Source organism: Arachis ipaensis, chromosome B2 (genome assembly GCF_059453495.1).
Source record: "Arachis ipaensis isolate K30076 ecotype BB chromosome B2, ASM5945349v1, whole genome shotgun sequence".
Lineage (NCBI taxonomy): Eukaryota > Viridiplantae > Streptophyta > Magnoliopsida > Fabales > Fabaceae > Arachis > Arachis ipaensis.
In genome coordinates this window covers 68,371,530-68,392,234 of record NC_142437.1, presented here as the reverse complement: position 1 = coordinate 68,392,234, position 20,705 = coordinate 68,371,530, and the positions used below count along the sequence as shown (strand labels likewise).

The 20,705-nt window shown below is 33.5% G+C and overlaps 1 non-coding gene across 1 annotated transcript; it reads left to right on the top strand.

Moving 5' to 3' along the window:
• Positions 1-243: 243 nt before the first annotated feature.
• LOC148574260 (small nucleolar RNA R71) lies at positions 244-351 on the top strand. Its single transcript, XR_015906130.1, has one exon. It is a non-coding gene; the product is annotated as a small nucleolar RNA R71 (small nucleolar RNA).
• The last annotated feature ends 20,354 nt before the right edge of the window (positions 352-20,705 follow it).

Below are 20,705 nucleotides of genomic sequence, written 5' to 3'. Positions count from 1 at the left end.
CTGAGCCAATATGGCATTCAGAGTATCAACTTCAAGAACTCCCTTCTTCATAGGCATCCCATTACTCACAGGATTCCTTTCAGAAGTGTACATGAACTGGTTATTAGCAACCATGTCAATGAGTTCTTGAGCTTCTGCAGGCGTTTTCTTTAGGTGAATGGATCCACCTGCAGAGGTATCCAATGACATCTTTGATAACTCAGATAAACCATCATAGAATATATCCAGGATGGTCCATTCTGAAAGCATGTCAGAAGGACACTTTTTGGTCAACTGTTTGTATCTTTCCCAAGCTTCATTGAGGGATTCACCTTCTTTCTGTCTGAAGGTTTGAACATCAGCTCTAAGCTTGCTCAGCTTTTGAGGAGGAAAGTACTTGGCTAAGAAAGCCGTGACCAGCTTATCCCAAGAGTTCAGGCTGTCTTTGGGTTGAGAATCCAACCATAATCTAGCTCTGTCTCTTACAGCAAAAGGGAAAAGCATGAGCCTGTAGACTTCAGGATCTACTCCATTAGTCTTAACAGTATCACATATCTGCAAGAATTCAGTTAAGAACTGAAAAGGATCTTCAGATGGAAGTCCATGAAACTTGCAGTTCTGCTGCATCAGAGAAACTAATTGAGGTTTTAGCTCAAAGTTGTTTGCTCCAATGGCAGGAATGGAGATGCTTCTTCCATGTAAATTGGAATTAGGTGCAGTAAAGTCACCAAGCATTTTCCTTACATTATTATTATTTTCGGCTGCCATCTCTTCTGCCTGTTCGAAATTTCTGAAAGGTTATCTCTGGATTGTTGTATTTTAGCTTCTCTTAATTTTCTCTTCAGAGTCCTTTCAGGTTCTAGATCTGCTTCCACAAGAATGTTCTTATCCTTGCTCCTGCTCATATGACAAAGAAGAAGGCACAGAAAAATAATAATAATAGGGATCCTTTTTGCCCAAGCACAGAGGTTCCCTTATGTGAGTAGAAGAAAAGAAGAAAAGAAAATCTGAACTCAGAGAGAGAGAGGGTTCGGATTTTTGGTGAGTTGAAGGAAAGATGTTAGTATATCAATAAATAGAATAAGATGGGAGAGGGAGAATTTTCGAAAATAATTTTTGAAAAAGAGTTAGTGATTTTTGAAAATGGTTTTTGAAAAATGTTAGTATTTTTCGAACAATTTTTTTTGAAATAAAAAAAAATAAAAAATAAAAAATAAAAATAATTAGTTAATTAAAAAGAAATTTTTGAAAAAGAGGGAAGATATTTTCGAAAATTAGAGAGAGAGAGTTAGTTAGGTAGTTTTGAAAAAGTTAAGAAACAAACAAAAAGTTAGTTAGTTAGTTGAAACAAATTTTTAAAAGATAAGAGGTTAGGAAGTTAGAAAAGATATTTTGAAATCAAATTTTTGAAAAAGATAAGAAGATATTTTTGAAAAGATATGATAGAAATTAGTTTTGAAAAAGATTTGATTTTTAAAATCACAATTAATGACTTGATTCACAAGAAATCACAAGATATGATTCTAGAACTTAAAGTTTGAATCTTTCTTAACAAGCAAGTAACAAACTTCAAATTTTTGAATCAAGACATTAATTGTTATTGTTATTTTCGAAAATTTGGTATAAAAATAAGAAAAAGATTTTTGAAAAATATTTTTGAAATTTTCGAAAATAACTAAGAATTTTGAAAAAGATTTGATTTTTGAAAAAGATTTTGAAAAAGATAAGATTTTCAAATTGAAAATTTGATTTGACTCATGAGAAACAACTTGATTTTAAAAATTTTTGAAAAAGTCAACTCAAATTTTCGAATTTGATGAGAGAAAAAGGGAAAGATATTTTTTTGATTTTTTGAATTTTTATGAAAACATGAAAATTATGCAATGCATGAAATTTTTAGATCAAAACAATGAATGCATGCAAGAATGCTATGAATGTCAAGATGAACACCAAGAACACTATGAATGTCAAGATGAACACCAAGAACATATTTTTGAAAAAATTTTTAATGCAAAGAAAACATGCAAGACACCAAACTTAGAATTCTTTAATGCTTAGACACTAAGAATTCAAGAATGCATATGAAAAACACTAAACAACACAAAACAAAAACTCATCAAGATCAAACAAGAAGACTTACCAAGAACAACTTGAAGATCATGAAGAACACTATGAATGCATGAATTTTCGAAAAAAATGCAAGATGCACATGCAATTGACACCAAACTTATGACATGACTCATGACTCAAACAAGAAACAGAAAAATATTTTTGATTTTTATGATTTTCTAATTTTTTTGGATTTTTGTATAATTTTTTTGAAAACATTTGGGAAAAAGGAAGTAATGAATTCATAGTCCTCAATCAAAATCCTGGGAATTAGACATGGCTTCATGGCGAGTCAAGCTAAAACATGTTATATGAAACACTAGAATTCATTCTTAAAATTTTTGAAGAAAAATATATTTTTGAAAACACATTTTTTTTTTTCGAAAACAAGTGAGAAATTTTTGAAAGGTTTTTTTTTTTTTTTTTTTTGAAAAATTTTTGAAAACAAAACAAAAAGAAAATTACCTAACCTGAGCAACAAGATGAACCGTCAGTTGTCCAAACTCAAACAATCCCCGGCAACGGCGCCAAAAACTTGGTGCACGAAATTGTGATGTCCAGGCTCAAACTATTCCTGGCACGTGAGCAACTTGGTACGCGTAATCGTGATTACACATTCATAATTTGTCACAACTTCGATGCAACTAACCAGCAAGTGCACTGGGTCGTCCAAGTAATACCTTACGTGAGTAAGGGTCGAATCCCACGGAGATTGTTGGTATGAAGCAAGCTATGGTCACCTTGTAAATCTCAGTCAGGCAGATATAAAGTGATAATGGTGTTTTCGAATATTAATTAATAAAATAGGGATAGAGACACTTATGTAATTCATTGATAGGAATTTCAGATAAGCGAATGGAGATGCTTTTGTTCCTCTGAACCTCTGCTTTCCTGCTATCTTCATCCAGTCAGTCTTACTCCTTTCCATGGCTGGCTTTATGTGATACATCACCACTGTCAATGGCTACTTTCGGTCATCTCTCGGGAAAATGATCCAATGCCCTGTCACGGCACGGCTAATCGTCTGGAGGCATCACCCTTGTCAATGGCTTCATCTTATCCTCTCAGTGAATAATATGCTCACGCACCCTGTCACGGCACGGCTATTCATCTGTCGGTTCTCGATCATGCTGGAATAGGATTTACTATCCTTTTGCGTCTGTCACTAACGCCCTGCAATCGCGAGTTAGGAGCTCGTCACAGTCATTCAATCATTGAATCCTACTTGGAATACCACAGACAAGGTTTAGACTTTCCGGATTCTCTTGAATGCCGCCATCATTCTAGCTTACGCCACGAAGATTCTGGTTAGGAGATCTAAGAGATATTCATTCTAGCTTATTTCATGTAGAACAGAAGTGTTTGTCAGGCACGCGTTCATAAGGGAGAAGGATGATGAGCGTCACACATAATCATCACCTTCATCACGTTCTTGGGTGCGAATGGATATCTTAGAAGCGAAATAAGATGAATTGAATAGAAAACAGAAGTACTTTGCATTAATCTTTGAGGAACAGCAGAGCTCCACACCTTAATCTATGGAGTGTAGAAAATCTACCGTTGAAAATACATAAGTGAAAGGTCCAGGCATGGCCGAGATGGCCAGCCCCCAAAACGTGATCAAAGGATCATAAGGTAATCCCAAGATCCAAAGATGCCAAATACAATAGTAAAAGGTCCTATTTATAATAAACTAGCTACTAGGGTTTACATGAGTAAGTAATTGATGCATAAATCCACTTCCGGGGCCCACTTGGTGTGTGCTTGGGCTGGGCTTTGATTGTTACACGTGTAGAGGTCCTCCTTGGAGTTGAACGCCAGCTTTTGTGCCAGTTTGGGCGTTCAACTCTGGTTTTGGCTCCTTTTCTGGCGCTGGACGCCAGATTTGGGTAGAAAGCTGGCGTTGAACGCCAGTTTACGTCATCTATTCTTGGCCAAAGTATGGATTATTATATATTGCTGGAAAGCCCTGAATGTCTACTTTCCAACGCAATTGGAAGCGCGCCATTTCGAGTTCTGTAGCTCCAGAAAATCCACTTTGAGTGCAGGGAGGTCAGAATCCAGCAGCATCAGCAGTCCTTTTTCAACCTCTGAATCTGATTTCTGCTCAAGTCCCTTAATTTTAGCCAGAAAATACCTGAAATCATAGAAAAACACACAAACTCATAGTAAAGTCCAGAAATGTGAATTTAACATAAAATCTATAAAAAACATCCCTAAAAGTAACTAGATTCTACTAAAAATATACTAAAAACAATGCCAAAAAGCGTATAAATTATCCGCTCATCACCTGCCTAAAGCCCGTACTGACTTAAGCATCGGAGTCTCTTGCAGGTGTGACCACCCTCCGGCGACCGAGGATCAGCAGCATCTCCTGCTCCTACAAGTTGGATGCGCCAGCCCAAACCTAGCCAGAAGATCTCATCCGAGATCGACCTCCCAGTTTCAGGTAACCCTCAGAACAGATAGCTCTAGGATACACAAGATAATAATTAATTTAAACAATATATATATATATATATATATAAGTATGATATACAAAAAGAGGACTAGTCACAGCCTGCAGAGTTTAGGCCGGCTAGTCAAACTGATTACATTAGAGTTTGAAGTTTTAAACAGCTTATACAACTTATCTCTCAATTCAAGCCTCTAAGGCCATAAAGTCTAAAACAGAAAAGTGAGAGAAAGTACTACAGTAAAATAATCAAAATACCAAAAAGATAACAAGAGATCCTCTGCTTTGTCACCATCCCGCAACTCACTGAGGTGGGTTACGACCTGCATCTGAAAAGCAACAACAACATATGGTATGAGAACCGGAGGTTCTCAGTATGGTAACAGTGCCCAATATGTAATATGTAAGGTTCCAAGACGCCGAGGGCAATCTTAGACTTCACACCAAACTGATATTCAAGCTTACCAAAAATAAATAAATTAAACCATAAACCATAAGCAGAGTATCTAAACTTAGGAGATTTCTAACTAGAACTAGTCACATCGCTGTATCCCACATCCTTCACCGACTTACCCTCCATGCGATCCCATCGCCACCGCCTACCTAACCTCCTCAACACCAGACAATCACAAGTATATGCAAACAAGTAATACACAGGTAATATTCATGTAAAACATGTAATTCAAGAAGCAAGTAGGCATATTATACATTTAGGCAAATTGCAAGTAATCAAAGCAAACAAGTACATAAGAGATGCATATGATGAATGCATGTCCTATTGGCTCGTAGTATCCCTTGTCGGTCTATAATTTCCAAACTGACACATCGAATGTAGCCTTCCTGCCACACCCAGAGATATAGGATCTGCACACTCATGTAGCAGAGAAATCTGCCACGCCAGAGATATAGGCTCCGCACACTCATGCAGCAGGGAGTTTGCTACGCCAGAGATATAGGCTTTGCACACTCATGCAGCAAGGAAGAAAACAACAACAACTGGCTCATCATAAATCATTCCAAAGATATAGTGTTGGGCACACTCTTGCAGCAGAAAAACTGCCATGCCGGAGATATAGGCTCTGCACACTCCCATATAATCCAATAATTTCATCATTCCTTTTCAAGTTCTCAACTCATCATAACCATCACCGGTTTCCAACTTCTCAAATTCATCATAAGCACTCCCATTTCTCAAAAATCTCTTCAACACTATACTTCACAAATCAACCTTCACCCATTCAAGCTAGGATTTACACAAACCTTCCGAAAACCTATGTCACCGGCTCTAAACCCATAGCTAAAAATACCTTTTTTATTCACCTATTATTTTTTCCCTTGATTCAAGACTCTAAAACTAGAAAAAAGGTTTTAAACAAGTGCTACGAAAGTTTGCAAGCTTGCCGGAAAGGTAAGACGGTTAAAAACAAGGTTTTCATTGAAAAACAGGGCAGTGTGCGTATGCATAAGGTTGTGCTTATGCACTCCCAAAAGAATTTTCACAAAGTGTGCATACGCACAGAAGATAAAAGTTTTCATTTTAAATGCACACATAGGTACGTGTGAACGCCCTTAATAGAATGCACTTCCCAGTGTGTGCGTTCGCACGATGTTGTGCGTACGCACAACTTGCAAATTTCGCAGGGTGTGTATGCGCACTAGAGGGTGCAATAGCCCTCAACAGTAGGCATCTCCCTGTGTGTGCATGCAAACCATAGTGTACGTACGCACATTTTCAAAAATTCACAGGGTGTGCCTGCACACAAGGCTATGCGTACACACAAGTCAAAATATAGCCACTGTTCGGAGCACGCGCATAGCAGCATGCGTGCGCACAAAAACCAGATATCACAAATTCTACAACATCACAGAATTTAGATTTTTAACTCCAAATTTCAACGATAATATCTTTTTCTACAAAATTCGGATTCTACAAAATATATACCATTTTAAAGCTCTTTGAATTATCTTTAATTTGATAAAAAATTTATTTAATTTCAAAAACCGTAGCTCAAGATATAATCCGCCAAAGTTGGCCTAAAACCCATTTTTACCAAAAACACTAGAAACTCAATTTTACCACAACTTTCAATTTAAAACCAAATCAAAGCCTACTCAACAATCATAAAACACCACCACACACAACAATTTATCATTTCATATCATTTCCATCAATTCCACACCTAATCCACTCAACCATTATACCATAAATTACTATAAATCTATAATTTCCAATTCAATCATTAATCAATACTCATGATCATTATTCATAATTCTCACCAATCCATTCAAATCATCAAACCTCCTCACTCATTTACTTTCAACATGAACCACAATAACCAACAATTAAAGTCATCATCAACATCCATTTTCAAACCTCAACACCCACCAACATAACTCATCAATAATCATCATCTAACAACATATATGTCATCACATTCAAATTCATTCAGCCTCCATCCAAACCATCATCAAGCATAACATTTATATACAATTAATCATACAATCACATCATTCAAACCTATCTTAAGGTCAACTAGCCTAAGTTTCCAGAAACATTACATATTACATAAAGAAAATCAAAACCATACCTTGGCCGATCCCCAATATGCACAAAACACCAAAAAACTTGATTCCAACAAGATCAACAAGCCTCAAACACCAACACCACTTTCAAAACTCACCAATTATCAAGCTATACACATATAACATACCAGGAATCAATACTATTGCTAACCAAAAAATCAAACCATGAGATTTTGAAGAGACTTATCTTACTCAACGATATTAGAGGTAAAACACATCAATATTCCAATGCTAGATCACCCTTAAACATACAAAACACAAAAATCTACTCAAGAACTAGAACCAAAAATCCACAAAAGCTAGGGCAGGAAACTGGAGCTTTAGTTTCGAGTTCTTACCTATAAAACTTAGTTAGAAATGACTGGCTCGGCGAGAGCAATGCGTGACTGCAAACGGCTCGTCAATCAGAGCTCCGTAGCTTAAGTTATGATCAAAACAAGGTTTGGGTGAATAGTAAAACCCCAAACCCTTCTCTTCTCTCTTCTCACTGTCCCTCTCTCTCTCTCTCTCTCCCCCCCCCCTCTCTCTCTCTCTTCTGAAAAATGAGGCTGAATGCCTCTTAGTTAGGTATTTATATGTTGGACTTGGGCCCAACTTGGGCCCGGTCCAACCCGCTAAGTGTTTTTAGAGCCCGTTTGGGAAGTAGCAGAAGCTACTTTTTTTACTTTTGGATTATGAAAGTCAGAATCTGCGTGTTTGGCACCATTTTAAAAAAAAGCTTTTAACTTCCTAAAAAGTGAATTTACAGCTTTTTGAAGAAGTGGAAATATATGACTTCTCTGTTTCTCGATAAGTCATTCTACTACTTCCTTAAAAAAAATTAATTTCAAAACAAAAAAAATCTATTTTCCTTTTTGATTCTATGAAAAATACTGACCCTTCACCATCATTTTCACACAAGGTCTGCTAGAAGCACTGGCCTTCCACCATCATTCTCACGCAATGTTTCAAGCCTCACCATTTTCACATAATGATTCATGTGATGGAAGTATTGATCCTCCACCACCATTTTCATTTTCAGACAATATTGCATCTGAACAACCTACTGCATATATTCCTTCTAAGTATTTTTTTTTATCATTTTATCACTCTATTTTTTATTATTAAATTTGTATTTAACTATGGTATGAAATTTCAGTTTTAATTTTATTTTTTTCACATGTGATTTTATAGCTTGCTATTATTTTCATAGTTAATTATAGCAAGTTCTTGACCTCAATAAAGGAGAAGGGAGTTCTAATAGGAGTAAAAAAAATAAAAAACAGCAACAAAATATACATTGACACACATTTTATATTTATTTTTTATTTTTACCTACTATATCATACACAATATTAGTGATTAGGTTATGTAAAATCAACATTCAATATTGGAAAGTATTTGTTATCATCGTTATTTTAATATTCATTCTTTTCTGTAAAAAAAAATTATTTTTTGAGTTATTTATCCAAACACTACAACTTTAAAATAAGTACTTTTATAACTAAAAATCCAAACAAAAATAACTTATTTATAAGCTGAAATTAATAAAAGTCCTTATGCTTTAAGCTCTTTTTCCAAAAGAACTTATTTAAGTTATTTACCCAAACTGGGCCTTAGTCCGTTTGACCCACTTTGGGCCAAAACCTTTAGAATTAGTGTCCGGTTTTTAATTCTAAATTATTTTTGTCCTTTCAAAACAATAAATTAAATTTTCAAAATCTCATTTTCTAAAATACACAATATCGGACAGACTAGAGCCAGTACTGTCGGCTTAAGTACCGGTACACATTTTTATAAAAATTTTCTGCAAAAGATACATTTTCCATCTTAGAAAAATTCATTGAATTCAAATTTTACCTTTTTATTTTCAAAATATCATTTCTATACTTTCGAATCTATTCTGGGCAGTTAAAGCTATTATTTTATTAAAACAGTTTTACGTTAAAAACTCTGGTTCTTACATATAATCCTCTCTAGGATAATTCGTATCTGATGCATTGTAAAGGCTGGAGCTTGACTAAATCATTGATCCGCCGTCTAAAAGGTTCAACTGCAAAAGACATAATAAATCGTATATTAGCAAAATGCACAAATGAATTTTTTCCTAATTAAAACCAAATCAATTTTACCTCGCTTGGAGCTGTCTTTTTCTTTTTCTTCGTGGCGTTTGAGATCTTTTTTTCCAGGTTTGATCCAAGTCTGTTCTTCATCCGGCCTCTTGTTTTGAGTCGTGGAGGGATTTGAAGGTCGTTTACATCGCTTCTTCGTGGGATAACAAACTTTTCCCTTTGCTTCTCGTTTGATATTCTTGCATCTCAGCCATGACATTGTCAAAGGCACAGTGCAGAATTCCGGTCATTTCCTCGGACTCTGAGGCAAATTCACAGATATTATGGGATCAAAATACCAAATCATCGAATCTCTTACTTCTCGGCTCCAATATAGGCTCTCTTGGTTGCTCTTGATGTGTGTGTACCTCCTCTTTATGTTCTTGCTCCATCGTTTCAGTATGTATTTCGGTACCACGTTATCTACTCGCTCGAAACTTAGGACGTTTAGAGAATGGCAGCATAGTATGCCTTTTGACTTGAACAGCAAGCATTGACACTTTACCTCTCGTGATACTACGTTGTAGGTAACGAAAAACTTGTTGAATGTGGAGTTAGAAACTTACTCCATCACTTCGTATGTTGTAAAACCTAGGGTGAAATGCTTTGATCTTTTGATGTAGTTTTCCTTTCCTCTGAATTGTGCTTGAACTTTCCTGAACTTCTCGTGGGTATACAGTGCTAAAATTGAGCTTCTTTTGCTAATTTTGTTGCGCATGGTATCACAGTGTGAAAATCTGCAGCATCGAATTCTCTCTCTTTGCTCTCTGCTTACTAGGCAATTGTCGTATTGCTTTACAAATTGACTCAACGAGCTGTTGCGTGTGATGAACTTGTTGAAAAATGCGTGCATGCTCTCGCTCCTTTGTGTGCTTCTCATCCTAACCCAAAAGTGGTGATCCAGGTAAACTGGAATCCATATATGGCAATCTTCGTATAGCTCTGCATAATGAACCGAAGACATGAGATGGGATAAACTGAAAGTTGTGCACGTTTTAAAAAAATGTAACTGCATGAAAATAATTCGAATTGAAACCTTGGTTACCTGAGAGCCACTTTTTGCCTCTAAGGCCGTACTTTGTGACAAAATCGTCCCAATTTCTGTCGAATGCGTCTTTTGTGAACGAGTTCCAAACGACGTAGCTCATCTCTTGTTCAATTTCTTGTGTTGCTTGTAGCCGTTTAGTTTGTTTAGGATCTTCTTCATGATGTGCCAGATGCACCACCGGTAAATTCTTGTTGGCATGCACATCTCGATGGCCCTTTGCATCGATGCGCATTGGTTGGTCAGAATGCCTTTTGGTGCCTTCCCTCCCCTGCAACTGAGCCAACACTCAAATAGCCATTTGAATGATTGGATGTCCTCATTTTTATTAGGGTACATCCGAGAAGTGTCGACTGACTATGGTGATTCTCCCCCCACAAAAGAACCCAAAATCATATTGTACCTGCAAAAATAGACACTGACAGCAGCTATGAACTGAAATGTATAGATTTAGTGAACCTAAAACTATAGGTGACTGAACGGAATACCTGTTTGTGTTATAGGTAGTGTCGAATGAAACCACGTCTCCAAAATACTCGCATGCCACCCTGCTTCTTGCGTCGGCCCAGAATGCGTGTTTGATGGAGTGATCACCTTCGAGGTTGAGCTTTTGAAAAGATAAATAATAAATTAAAATAAATTAATAAATGCCAAAAAATTCGAAAATTAATAATAAATTATGCCTCCCATTGAATTTGAAAAGCATTATTGGGTTTCTTGTTGTCTTGCCATAACCCAATGGGCCTTATGGGTTGTCGTCATTTCAGCACCACTATTTTTGAGACGGACTCTTGGTCTTCTTGATGTCCAAGACCGGCATGGTACAATTCTTCTAGTATTCAAATCTTTGAATGTGACGAGATTACCATTCTGTCCCTTAGCTCTAAAATGACCAAAATGCCCTCCTAAACACGTATCCTCCTCTCCCTCTTCAAAAAGATTCGCCTTTGAATCTTGAATAAGAAGCTCTTCTTCCCTCCAAGGAATCCAAACCCAATCTCTGGGTTCAAATACCATGATTTAATGGCTCTTTTCTACCCACTGAATTGTGGCTATGTCCCTCATGTGTGCAAGTTTAATCTTTTCAATCATACTTTTACCATCTTGTCCAAAGTGTACAATTTGTCTTTCTTCCTTTTCATCCATATTAATGTCTCCATAATTGACTAGTAAATCTACAAAGTTTGGAAAAGTTGACATAAAAACACTAGGAATTTCATAGTTAGATGTATGAGAAACTAAAGATTTCGTGGATTTCAATGAGACTGATGCACTCTTGTCTGAGCTAGAACTTTCTAGATCTCTCTCACAAGTATTTTTATTGCTCTCAGTTTTTTTTTTTTTTTTTGCTCATTGACTCCTCTCACTCACTATTCTCCTCTTTTCTCTCAAAACTCTCGCTTTTAATCAAACATAAATTCTTTTCACTCAAACACTCAATCTCTTTCTCAGTTTTTTTTCTCTCATATTTTCAAATTGATCACATTCCAAGGATCTAGTTGAGAAATTCTACATTTTTGAATCTTCCAAGGACACATCACCTTCTATAGCATACTCAACAAATTCTTCTATCTCTGGTTTTAAAGAAGAATGAAAGATAGGCGTAGAAAAAATCATCTTCTTATGTCGATCTATTATTTGTTGCACCTGCTCCATGTCAATGGCCAATTTGACCAAATCTTCTATGGTCGCGTAACGGTAACGTTGGACTTTATCTGCAAGTTCTTCGCGTAATCCAAACAAAAATCATTCCATAAGAACTCAGGACTCCTTTTAATATTAGCCTTGTCCATCAAATATAGAAACCCCTTATGGAATTGCATCACTGATTGTGAACCTTGTTGTAACTTACAAAATTTTCCAAAAAATTCATTGTGGTATGATGATGGCACAAATTGATTCCTCATAATTTTCTTCATCTTCTCCCAGCTACAAATTGGGCTCTTTTCGTACCCTCGTCTAGATCTTCCTAATTCAGTCCACCATAAATGGGCATCATCGAAAAAATTGGCTTGTACCAATCGAACCTTCTTTTCCTCTGAAAGGATGCAATTTACAAAAATCGACTCTATCTTCCTTTTCCATCCGAAATAAGCTACAGGATCATCCCCCCTTTAAATTTAGGGATTTGCAACCGAGAATCCTTTTTCACATATGAGATTCCTTCATCATTACTGTCGTAATACTCAAACATTTTTTTGCGACTTTTTTTTGGGGGTTTTTTGGACTGTAAAGTGATTTTGCAAAAGTTAAAGAGAAAAAAATAAAGAGACTAAACAAGACCCATGGAATGTGTAAATAAATAAAAATTTACCTACGACCTATAACTGATACCAGATGATAAGAAATTAGTTTGGGTTTAATAAATTTAAAGCGTTAAAATTCCAATGGAAGGGGTACAAGAAAAGAATGGCACCAAGAAGAGAAATTTATTGGCCTAAAGATACACAGCGGAAATATAAAAGGATAAATAAATGGGTTTTTTCCTACTAGACTTCTAAGAAACCTGTTCTCAACAACCTAGGTCCCCGGAAGAGACTCTTTACTAGACCTTCAAAGAACCTGTCCTTGACAACCTAGATCAGAGGGATGAAAATTGAATCACTCAATCTTCTCCATGCAACAAGCGAAGAAAATCACTCACCTCACTTAATCACACAAAAAAATTGCATAAAGTACTAAAAAAATTTTATTCATCAAAGTTGCGTAAATTGCCTCACGAAAGGCGTTTAAATAAGCCCCTAACAGACTAACTAAAAGATAAAATAAGATAAGATAATTTAATTTAAATATCTTAAAAATAAGATAACTAATTTAAATCAGATTTGATCTTATTAGATTAGATTAGATTTTATTTAAATTTAAAATTCTTAAAATTACAACTAAGCAAGTCAGAAGTAAATCAAGTCTTTCAACAAACTCTAACAGCAAAACAAATTAATATAAATGCCAAAAAAATTTGAAAATTAATAATAAATTCTGCCTCTCATTGAATTTGAAAAGTATTATTGGGCTTCTTGTTGTCCTGCCATAGCCCGATTGTCCTTATGAGTTATCGTCATTTCAATACCACTATTTTTGAGACGGACTCTTGGTCTTCTTGATATCCAAGACTGGCACAATTCTTCTAGTATTCAAATTTTTTAACATGACGAGATTACCATTCTATCCCTTAGCTCTAAAATGACAAAAATACCCTCCTGAACACGTATCAGCAGGAGTGTGAATGATTCTTTGAAAATTGTTTAAAGTCCGACATCCTTCATTATACGTACGTAAATTCTAGTTAGACAGTTTAACCCAACTGAGGGGTTTATCTTCAGAGTTTGAGATATTTTGGATTTTCACCTCCTTTCTCTATTGCATACGATTAGTTGATTCTTGTAAGACCCCAAATTTTTTAAAATTAAATAATTAGCTATTTATGAGATAATATATTATATTGACATGTAATTTTTAAAAAAACTATTTTTAACAAAAATAATTAAATTGAATTTTATGATTATTGAAGTTTAATTTAATTATTACTTATTTTATTAAATTTAAATTATTTATCAAAAAATAATTTGATAAAATAAAAATTAAATTAATTTTTATTGTTATTATTATTATCATTATTATCATTATTATTATTATTATTATTATTATTGGTTTCATTAAAGAAACAAAAGGAAAGAAAGAAAAATTAAATAAAGCTTACGCATGCATATACATATATGTATATATATGACCGAAGCCAAAGAAAGAAATAGGATGACTTGTATACATGTGTATACATAACCATAGATCAATTAGGCATGACACCTAATCATTCACTTCATATCAATCTTCATCATCCAACTTTATTATTCATTGCATGCAAACTGTGAGGAAGAGAGAAGAGTGACCGAGAGAGAGAACCGTATCCCTCACCAAACTTCTGGTTTTGATTTCTTGCAATCCATAACTCAAATAAAAAATCTAATCCGATTAAAGTGTTTGTATCTTTCTCCTCTACGTGTTGACATCACTTTTGATCGGTAGAAGTTGACAATGACATAGCTCCCCTACTCCTTGAGTTTGGCCAACTGGAATTCTAGGAGGCACAGATGATTTCAGAGATTTTTCCCTTCGACAGCTCAGTCAGAAGGCTCCTCCGAAACTTCGCATATTTTGATTTCATACGAAGGTAGAGTTTTGGTAATTTTATAATAATTAAATATGAATTTGATAAGTGAATGTTAGTTTGATTGATTATTGTTGAGTTTGATTGAGTTTTATGTTGAATTTAGTTGAATTATTATTATGTTTGAGATTATGGTTTGGCACTGAGAACGAGCTTAGATGATTGCTTACCTGTTGAAAGCGAGCAGAGATATGGTGGTGAGTCCTCCGAGATTTGCTTTCCAGAGATACATCAGCCAATCCAGGGGATGGTCACACCTGTAAGACAAAGGTTGCTTACAGAGGTTATCGATACATACATTAGCTAGAGAGCGCCTCACCTGTAAGACAGAGGTTGCTTACAGAGGTTATGTTTGCATACATCGGCTCAAGAGAGTCACCCCTGTAAGATAGAGGTTGCTTACAGAGGTTATGGCACTGAAAACCAAACTTAGAAAAAAGTTGCTGAGTTGCGTCGGGAGCGGGTCAAAATCGACAGATGAGCTCATTACCTGCACTAGGGATAGACATGCATCATACTTGTTTGCGCATATTTATTTGTGAGTGTGTTTTCTGTGATTGTGGGTGTGCTAAATGATTGTTTGAATTTTGTGTTCTATAATTGTTGAATTGGATTGTACTTTGTTGTCTATTGTTGCTGACCAAGTATATATGAAATGAATATTATACACCCCGACCTACTAAGAACTCCCCAGTTCATACCCCCTATCTCCACCCCTTTCAGCTACAGGTATGAAGGCTTAGTGTAGAACTACAAGAGCATAGAAGATTCTGTTTACAAGTTGAGTTAGATTTTATTTTTTCCTCGTCATTTATTGTTTTAGTTTTAGAGGGATAGGAATTGTATTTGAGGATCTTTGAGTAAGTCTATATATATAATGCTATGTGAATTTATATATCTTTGTGATTAAGTGACTAAAAGTAAAACTTTTCATTTTCTTAATTAAAGTTTCGGTTCGTATTCGCGAAAGGCTCAATATTAAATAAATGTAGTAAGAAATTAAAGGAATAGAGGTAAGTAGCGCTCGGACTTTTAGTACGATCATGAGGTGCTAAAAGTTAGGGTGTTACAATTATTAACCTCGTCTCCCTTCCGAATCGTGTTCCTTATTTTGGTAGAAAAACTGGCAAGTTTGGAATAATTTTTGTAGAACTTCCCAACTTCTTCTAGTGTGTCTTAAAAGTCATCCCCATCTTTGGGACAAATTGTTCATCCACAACACACTTGGTCTGCATAAGGAATCGAACACGTCATTATGGTGAAACAATTGTATAGTACTAAATGAATGAAACACTATCAATTATATAAAATCAAATTCAAACAGTTTTCTGCATAATGAACCGAACATGTCACTATGGTAAAATAATTGTATACTACTAAATGAATAGATTATTATCCATTATATAAAATTAAATTCAAACAGCTTTCTGCATAATGAATCAAACACCTTATTAAGGTGAAACAATTGTATAGTACTAAACGAACGGAACATTATCCACAGTGACGGACCCAAAAAATTTTAGAAGTGGGGGCAAAAATATCTGATTAATTAACTTGTCATTTTAAACTTAAAACATCTTAATTAAATTTTAAATAACTTGTCATTCTAACTAACTTTACTTTTATTTATTTTTATACATATTTAATAAAAAAAGAATGAATTAGTTGGCACGTTAGTACTTATTAATACACTAATATTTATAATTTAAAACTAAATTTATATATAAATAGTAAATACCAAAAAAAGCCTGTATATAAAAAGTATGTTTATATAAAATAATAGAAACTCAATTTATAATTATTTTTATTCTTTTAAATAATTACATTTTTTATATATTTTTTAATTTAATTTTGATACACTATCAGATTAAAGATTTTATGCATCTATTTAATTACGTATTATAATTAAAAAATATATTTTTTTATATTTATCACCTAAATAGTTATCTAAAAGAATAAATATAATTAAATGACTATGTAAAAATATACATATTTTAACATATCAAAATTAACTTCTATGCTTTTAAACAATTATTCTACTACTCATTATAATTTTCAAATATTAATTACCATCCATTGGATTAGAAAATTTATTTTTTATAATATTTATGACATAAAATACTTGTTGCAAGTAAGATTATTTAAGAGATAAAATTAAAAAGTATTATATAATTTTAAAATAAAAAATATTAATTAATAAATAGATATTATTTTTTCTTATTTCAACTCATTTTTGAAAAAAAAAATTAATAATTTTACTTATATTTAGAAAACTGAATTTTAGTTGGATAATTAAGTAATTAATTAGTTTTAAAAATTATATTAACACTATTTATTAATTCTTTATTGAGTTAATTTATTTACTTATTTTTTATTTTTATATTAAATCAAATTTAACAAAATAATATTGTTACATATTTAATTTAATAAAAAAATATTTATAACATAAATCTCAAGACAAATTTTATAAATTTTTATGGAGGCAAAAAATATAATTATATCAAGAACAAATATATATATATATATATATATATAAATTTTTTTTTTATTTTAGTGCCCCTCCTATATACCCTGGGTCCGTCCCTGATTATCCATTATATAAGTTCAAATTTGAAGAGCTGTATGCACAATGAACCGAACACCATCTTAAGGTAAAACAATTATATAGTACTGAATGAACGGAACATTATCCATTATATAAATTCAAATTCAAAATATCTGTCTCTACATTATCAATTCAATTTAATTTAACAATTGCATTCCAAATCTCATTCGCTTGATAGGATTCAGAAGAATAATCCAAATCGCTCTCATTTCAACTGATTTGAAGTCGAGTCATTCATTGTTTTGATTCAAAAGATAAATGCTATGTCTAGATCTAAGAAGAAAATAAAGAAGAATGAGAAGAAGATAAATCCAAGGTAAGAAGATCGAAGAAAAAAACGAAGAAGATGGATGTGTTATCATATTATATTAAGATTTTGTTTTTAAAAAAAATATTTTTAACAAAAATAATTAAATAAAATTTTATGATTATTAAAATTTAATTTAATTATAACTTATTTTATTAGTTTAAATTATTTATTAAAAATTATTTTAATAAGTAAAATTAAATTAAATTTATTTATTTATTTATTTATTTTCAATTAGCCAACATCATTAAGGGTAACATGCATATATATACATATATAACAATGACACATGCTTTTATTTATTTATTGTCCTTGACACTTAACATCTAAATTGCCACTTTATGATTACCATTAATAATTGCTCACCTTTCATAAGGCCACAAGGAAAAAGGATTAGCCAAGCCATTGAGAGAGAAAAAAGAAAGAAGCCAAACGTGGCTTATATATATATATATATATACATGCTTAACAAGACACATTTCCTTATTTCCATCAAACACATCATCACCATCATAAATCCTCCAATTACCTTCTTCCTCTTTTGATCACCGAACATCACAAGGAAAAGAAAGAGAGAACCGTGAGGGAGAGAAAATGAGAACCACCGTGACTGGAATATTCAGCTCTTGATTTCTTGAAATCCGTAACTCCAATAAAAAATTTAATCCGATAAAAATGTTTGTATCTTCTTCCTTTATACATTGGCGTTAATTTTGTTCGGTGGAAACTAACAATGACGTAGCTCCCTTCTCTCTTGAATTCGGCCAATTGAAGTTCTTGGAGGGACAGACAACTTTTGACATTTTCTTCCTTAGCAGTTCAGTCAAAAAGCTTCTCCAGAGCTTCCGTTGTTTTGATTTCGTACGAAGGTAGAGTTTGGTAACTTTATAACAGTTAAATGTAAATTTGATAAGTGAATGTTGATTTGGTTGATTATTGTTTGAGTTGGAATGAGTTTATGTTGAATTATTGTTGTTGCTTGTGATTTGTTAGTTTGGCTATGAGGAACAGCTCATCTGTGGTTGTTTTAATGGTTTTGGAACGGTTGTGATATGGTATTTTGAGAAAATTGATGAGATTTTGTGGTTGAAAGATTAAATTAAAAGTTTAGAAAAATTGGTAACCGAAAGACTCGAAAACGGATTAAAATACAAGTGATATTTTGAAAGGGAAGCGCTAAGGGTTTCGGTTTTCGTATAAGAGGAAGATTAATATTTAAACTTTGTTTTTGAAGGGTAACATTGTATTTGTATATAAAAATCGAGGTACAATTTGTAATTATATATGTTTTCGGGTATTTTGGGTAATAAATAAAGTACGGGGGATAAAAATACGTATTTTATAAAAGTTTAGGGTTATTTTTATAAATATAAAAATAAGTGAGGGTTTTAAATATAATTTTATAAAATATTAAAGTTATAAATAGAATATTAAAAAGTTCGTGATTTAGAAAGTAATTAATATATATATATACTATTTAAATTATTCTATTTATATTATTGTTAATATTCTATTACGAATATTAATTAGTAGAGATATTATTAATATTATTATAAGTCAAAAAAGAGCAAACTGAATGATTTTAAAAGTTTTAGAGAACACAGACTTAATTAAAGTACTTTATAATTTTTTCCATAACACACTTAGGGAAAGGCGAGGGAATAATGCGGAGATAAATTATATCATGGAATGATAGGAAAGAAAAGAAGAAGAAAGGAAAGAAAAGGAAAGAAAAATATTAAAGAACCTCTGCCACAGGAGAACAGAGAGCAAGTATTAAAAGAATCTAAAGAACCTCCGCCACAGGAGAGCAGAGAGTAGGAATAAAAGAAACGAAAGAAAGAACGAAACAAAAAGGAGATAAGCAGAGATATTGTTTGGCACTGAGAACGAGCTAAGATGATTGCCTACCGGCTGAAAGTGAGCAGAGATATGGTGGTGAGTCCACTGAGATTTGCTTCCAGAGATACATTGGCCAATCCACAGGATGGTCGCACCTATAAGACAGAATTTGCTTACAGAGGTTATCGATACATACATTGGCTAGAGAGAGCCTCACCTGTAAGACCGAGGTTGCTTACAGAGGTTATGTTTGCTTACATCGGCTCAAGAGAGTCGCACCTGTAAGACAGAGGTTGCTTAAATAGGTTATGACACTGGAAGCCAAACTCAGACAAAGGTTGCTGAGTTACGTCAGGAGCGGGTCGAAACCGACAGATGAGCTCATGGCCTGCGATAGGAATAGACATGCATCATACTTGCTTGCAAATATTTGTTTGTGAGTGTGTTTTCTATAATTGTATGTGCTTGTGATTGGATTCTATGTTGAATTGGATTGTACTTTGTTGACTGTTATTGCTGACCAAGTATATATGCGATGAATATAACTATACACCCCGACCCTACTAAAAACTCTCCAATTCTTACCCCCTATTTCCACCGTTTTCAGCTACAGGTGCGAAGGTATAGTGCAAAATTACAGAAGCATAGAAGATTGAGTTTGTGAGTTAAGTTCTTAGATTTTATTTTTCTCTCGTCGTTTATTGTTTTTAGCTTTTAGAGAGGATATAACTTGTATTTGAGTATCTTGAAATAAGCCTACGTAAATAATGGTATATATATATATATATATATATATATATATATATATATATATATATATATAAAGTGATTAAAGTAAAAATTTTTTGTTTTCTTAACTAAAGTTTCGATTCATATTCACGAATGCTCAATATTAAATAAACATAGTATATAATTAAAAGAATAGAGGTAAGTGGTGCTCGAACTTTTAGGGCGATCATGAGGTGCTAAAAGTTAGGGCGTTACATTATGGTATCAGGGCAGTCGCGTCGTTCCTATTAGAGCCTTGAAAATGGACTGACTATGCCTCACTGAATATTCTAAGTGTCTGTCATGTGATAGAATTCGTCTTAATGACAAGAGTTTAGATTTTATATGCATGACTGTCTGTTGATTAATGCTATTACCTTACATTGCATTTCTCATGGTATTAGGTCTGGCCAACTTAATACTGATGATTTGTGTATACAGGAATGCTAATGGATTATCATAGATGAGATAGAAATAATAGGTTATGCGAATCACGGGATTTGGTCTATTAAAAGTTACGTTTTATGGGTTGGATTCGATTCGACGTATACTTTCTATTCGTGCTATGTGACTTGGTGTCATCTCTTCTTTCATTGTTTTCATTGGAATTCTTTGTTTCGGATTCCATCCTTAAAATGTGATTTGATTATTCTCTGACCAAACCTTATTGTCCCTATGTACCTCTGTTTTTTTTTTGTGACTGAAATAAATTAAACAAAAAAAAAAATAAAAAAAAAAAATAAAACAAGGAACTGCT